The sequence below is a fragment of the Spinacia oleracea genome, chromosome 1 (genome assembly GCF_020520425.1).
Source record: "Spinacia oleracea cultivar Varoflay chromosome 1, BTI_SOV_V1, whole genome shotgun sequence".
Classification (NCBI taxonomy): Eukaryota; Viridiplantae; Streptophyta; class Magnoliopsida; order Caryophyllales; family Amaranthaceae; genus Spinacia; species Spinacia oleracea.
The window spans coordinates 109,421,217-109,427,279 of NC_079487.1; positions in this window are offsets into that span (position 1 = coordinate 109,421,217).

A 6,063-nucleotide genomic window follows, 5' to 3' on the forward strand; every position below is an offset into this window, starting at 1 on the left:
GCGATGGAGATACTTATCATTCATAATTCGAACCCAAAGTTTATGAGGTTGGGTTAACATAGTCCAACCTAACTTGGCCATAAAAGCCAAATTTGTAATCCCCGTAAATTTATAAATTTTATTAATATATTTTAACGTATATTATTTATATTTAAATAGAATTTATGAATTTTAAGTAATAAATATATAATTAACGTATATTTATTTTATTTTAAGTACGTTCTAAATATTTAACGATTTTTGAACTTTATTATATTTATATATCAAATGTATATTTAATTTTATTTAAATATATTCTAAATATTTTAACGGGTTGTGCAATAAAAAATGATGTTTGAATTTTAAGTTGAAAAGAATTCGAATTACGAAAATCGATTGAATTTAGAAAACGATCCTATTCGGTTTTAGATTCAAATCCTAAAACTAATATCCTAAGTCTAGCCCAAATGGGTAAAGCCCAATAATATAAACCAATAAACCCCATACTCCCTTCCTCCTTAACTTCACGTGAAAACAAAAGAAAAAAAAAAAAAAACCCTCATCCTTCTCCTTCACGTGAACCACCCTACTCCTCTTGATTTCGCACCACCGTACTCTTTGTAGCCGTCGCCGCCAACCACCGTCGGACCTCCGCCCCTGCGCCACCGCCCTTCGCCGGTCGGTACTCTCTTCCGTCTTGCTCTTTCTTCCTTTCTTTATTTTGTTGTTTTTCACTTCTCCTTAAGCCTTGTGTTCTTGTTACATGAACAACACCTCCGCCGCCGACGTCGACCAGTACCCTCTGTATCGCCGCCGCCGAAAGGACCAGCCACCGCCCTCCTTCATCTCTCCACTTGTTGCTTCTCTGTTTCTTGCTCAGCCACGTGCAACCACCACCGCGACCACCTGCAGCCACCTGCTGCGTCGCCTAGCTCCGCGACCGCCCAGCTCCCTCCGCCGCTCAACTCCCTCGCTGCCGCCGCCCCTGCCGCCGGCCAGCTCTCTCTCTTCTCTTTTTGGTTATTTCTTAAACCCTAAGTAACTAATTATTTTAATTTTGTTTATTAAATTAATTTATGTTTTTTGAATTAAATTTATGATTTTTATGATTAAGTTATGAAATTTCAGATTATATGTTGTTGAAACTAATTTAATTATTTTCAGATTTGTTTATTACGTTAAGTTAGGGTTTTAATGGAGTTTTAATAATTTAATTCATGTTTCTTGAATATAAATTATAAGCTTTTATGATTAAGTTAGATTTTCAGATTATATACTATGCTTAATTAATAATTTAATTTTCAGATTACATAATTGAATTGAAGTAAGAGTTTTTAATTATTAAAGTGTGAATTTTTAAGGTTTTTAATGATTAAATCATAATAGAATGACTATATATTATTAAAGCTATTATTTTTACGATTTTAAGAACGTTGATTATGTTTTGTGGACGTTTGAAATTATTCTATATTGCTGGAAATTTTAAAGGGATGTTTTATTGGAGTTTAGAATGTTTTGGGATCATTAGTTTAATAGTTATTATGCTTGGAGATTATTTAATTAAGTTTCGATATTGGGGAATGTTCTAAATAGGTTTAGGATGTATTTAGAATACGTTAGTGTTGCTGTAAATTATTAGGAATTGATTTGGGTACGTTTCTTGATTATTTTAGGCGGAGAATTCTTTGTGGGCGACTTTTGAATTCGTTAAAGTGGCCTATCAGTTTGTTTACACAAGGTACGTACATACCTGTGTGCTTGGAATGTGTGCTAATTGTTGAAACCATGTTGAACTTGTTGGTGAACTTGGTTGTGTTGAGATTGTTGTTGAACTTAGTTATGTTGATATTATTGACGAACTTGGTTAGGTTGAAATTGCATGTTTAATACTGTTGGACGGACATATTGAACTTATATTGCATTATGAGAATCGTAACATGTTAGTATGGATGATTGATACGAACATGTTGGTTGGGAACATTAGATTATTATATATATTGATTCAGATCGATTGTTTATTGTTCCCTTTTAGCTTTTCACTACTTTATAAGGGCCGAGGACCTTGTTTAGTAAGTTGAAACTTTATACCCATATAGAGGGGTTGATCAATATTAAAGGAAAGGTTGAATTAATTGGAATAAGTCTTGTGTGACATCTTTGTGATCACTTGCTTAATTCAAAGATAAAAGAAGTTGTGTTTACTTGTTGAATATAATATTTATGTTTGATGAGTCATAACCAAGTATTAAAAGTTAAGTCATGTAAAGTGAAACTGAGTAGCAATAGCTTTAGACTGTGCACGTCTAAAGTGACGGACAATCAGGAGTTGGGGTCATGGGTCGCCTATGGCTTTTTCTGGGGCCGGATTGATCACCGGTTCTATTTTATTTAAAAGTCCCTCGATATCGCAGGTCATTGGGGTTTACGGAGTCGCGCCCGTACCTCGTCTTCCTTAGTGAAGAAGAAGAAGTTTCTAGTAGACAGCTCAGTCCATTGCCTATTTCAATTAAAATAATACTATTGTTATAAAAGTCTAGTCCAGTCTAGCTTAGTCTGGTCAAGTGTGGCATTCAAATTAATGTATTGTTTACCCTTACCTTTGTTTCATTAGCATCATGTTAGGATTGTTCGTTTAATAGAATTATGTTAGGATTATTATTGTTTTAGTATGTAGTACTCAGCTTTGCTGATTACGTGCTTTTGCTTGTGCATGTTGATCATGGCTATGCCTTATTGATCCTGTGATGACCCAATCTTTGGTGAGCAGTCTCTAAGGATCAATAAGCATTGTCCATCTGCAGGTTTGAAGATGTTGCATCATTGGGATCGGGAATAGAGAGCTTGTATTTAGTTTTGATTTGCTAAGTTGACTTGGGTTTGTTAATTGAGACTTTAAACTTGTCGTACTATTTATATTTCCTTATTTTCGTTGGTTGATTTTTGGGGATTAAACCTGTAATCGATTATTTATAAACCTAAAGTTAGTTTTATGTTTTCCGCTGCAAAATTCTGAATAAGCCGTTACGTTTTCACACGGGCGATAATGCCTTGATAATTCTCTACGTTTTATATTAAAAGATTATTTTAGAAAAGAGAGAATTGTCGGGGTGTTACAAAATTCCACTCTTTTAATCTTCGAATGCCTAAACCACCTGCTTGCATGGGTTTCACAACGTTGGTCCAACTAGTACGTGGCACATACCTAGATCTATCCACTTTATTCCACAGAAATTTCCTGCAACCTTTCTCGATAGTGGTAAGAACATTAGACGGTAAAAGAGCAGTTTGCATGGCATAAACAGGATATGAGCTTAAAACTGATTTAATAAGGGTACATCTACCCGCCATATTAAGCAACTTGGCTTGCCAACCCCGAATACGATCCGTAGTCTTTTGAAGCAAATCAGAATAATTACTTAATTTCAGTCTATTTGAACTAATTTGTACCCCCAAATACTTTCCAAAAGAAGAAGAAGTCTTTAGGTTGTACTTGGAAGATAAGTCTGTTCTTAAAATATGGTTCATATTTGAAGGGAAAATAAGGCTTGATTTAGCTAAATTGATACGAAGACCAGACGCATTTCCAAAATTATTTAAGACATCCATCATAACATCTAAATTTTCTACATTCGCCGTACCAAAAAGAAAAACATCATCCACGTAAAAAATGTGAGATAAAGAGATATTTTTGGAAAGCTTAAGGGGAGCCCACAGATTTTGCTTCACGTGTTCTTCAATCATTAAAGATAATCTTTCAAGGCATAACACAAAAAGATAAGAAGACAAAGGGTCGCCCTGTCTAATCCCCCGAGAAGGTCTAAAATCTTTTGTGACTTCACCATTCCAGAGAACCGAAATGATGGGGCTAGAAACACAATTCATAATCAAATTGACCATACCATCTGGAAATTTAAAACCAAGCAAAGTTTCACGAATAAAACTCCATTCCAAACTATCATAGGCCTTAGTAATATCTAATTTCAAAGCCATTATCCGTTTTCCTTTTCTGGCTTTATTGAAGAAATGAGCAACCTCCTTAACTATAATAATATTCTCTTCAATACCTCTATTTGGAACAAAACTAGATTGGAGGGGACTAATAAGGGAACCCAAAACAGGAGTAATTCGCGAAACTAAAATTTTTGTGATTAATTTATACATGGTATTACAAAGACCTATAGGACGGAAATCTGAAATGTAAGTTGGGCATTGGGATTTAGGAATAAGAGAAATATACGATCTATTGAGCTCCTCAGGAACGCAACAATTCCTAAAACAATCAACAATGAAGTCTGAAATGGAGACATACAACTCCCCCCAAAACCTTTTGTAAAAAATGGATTGAATACCATCAGGACCCGGGCATTTCATCGAGTCCATTCTAGAAAGATTAGTCTTGATCTCCTCAAGAGTTGGCAATAACTTCATTTGGTTAATAGAAGTCTCATCTAGGGTGATAAGAGGAGCGAACGCAGGAGTCCTCTTACAAGAAACAAGAGAAGTAGTAAAAATCTTCTGAAAATGATTCGAAGCAATGTCTTTCAGAAGACTGTTATCAGTAACCCAATCATCAAAATTCAGACATTTTAAAGTTTGAATTTTTCCTTTACTTTTTTTAATTTTGGCCAAAAGGTGAAAGTATTTGGTATTATAATCAGCATGTTTTCGCCAATTAATTCCGGCCTTTTGCGCCCAAATAATACGCTCTTTCTTGAAAATATCATTAAGTTGATTTCGAAGATCTTGCTCCAAATTAACTAAGAAGGAAGAATAATGTTTAGCTAAGGCCGTTTGAATTCCATCTAGTCTAGCAAGTAATCTATTCTTGATCTTACCAATATTTCCAAAAATATTAAGGTTCCAGGATTTAATATTCAAAAGAAAAGACTTTCTTCCTTCCATAAAATTGTGAGTAGGAGGGTCCCAGTTATGGATGAAAAAATCTTTGAAATTAGGGTGCTCAAGCCACACCTCTTTGCATCTAAAAGGATAATTTCCAGCAACATAATTATTTATAATAGAAACAATAATAGGCGAATGATCCGAATAAATTCTAGGGAGATGCATTACCTGAGTTTGAGGGAAATTGTGGAGCCAAGTAGGGTTAGCAAGAGCCCTATCTAATCTTTCTTTAATGCATGCAACTCCATCTCGCATATTATCCCAGGTAAAAGGATTTCCAGAGTAACCCAAATCAACAAGACCAGCTTCATCTGTAAAATTGGTGAAATCTCTACACTGAGAAGGCCTAAAATTGCGACCACCACTTTTTTCACTTTGGGAAGTAACCTCGTTCAGATCCCCAACCATCAGCCAAGAGGTACTAGGAGGAGGAAGATTAGATTGCATGGTATTCCAAACCTGATGACGCTGAGCAACAGAGCTGGGGGCATGCATGCCAGTGATTAAAGCATCTTTTTTGACATTCTTAAAATGGAACAGGGCATGAAAATTAAAATCCCCAGTTGCATAATTGACTAAATCTATGTCCTTTTTCCAGAAAAGCCAGATTCCACCTCTCCTAGAAGTAGCAGGGACCACTCTAAATTCATGAAAACCTAATTGAGTCCTAACTTGGTTAGCACGCAAGTCATCCGCCTTAGTTTCCAAGAAAATGAAAGCAACAGGGTTTTGGTTGGACACTATGTTTCTAGCATAAGGGAGAAAATCATCTTTTGAGGCACCCCTAACATTCCATAGGATTAATTTCATATTCAAACAAGGGAGAGGGCGCTGAAGATTAACCTGGGGGGTAGAGCTAGGGTTTGGATAAGGAGGCATGTAAAACTCCTCCCAATCCCTCCAAAACTCCATTACTCCCATCGGACCTACGTCCTCCAATCGAATTGGGGTGACTAGAGCATGAACCTCCTTGGGTCTCATCGGAACCTTGCTGTACCTCGCCTGGATCTGCACTCCCACAACTTGACTTCTCGTTATGAACATGGCGATAAGGCGATCTGGTCGTCCCATATCGAGTCCGTGACTTTCTAAGAGCAAGTGAAACGTTGGCACTTCTTTTGGCACTTCTTTTTTGGTATTAGCATCCGGTTCATCCTTAGGGCTAATCCGGATTCGGGGCGA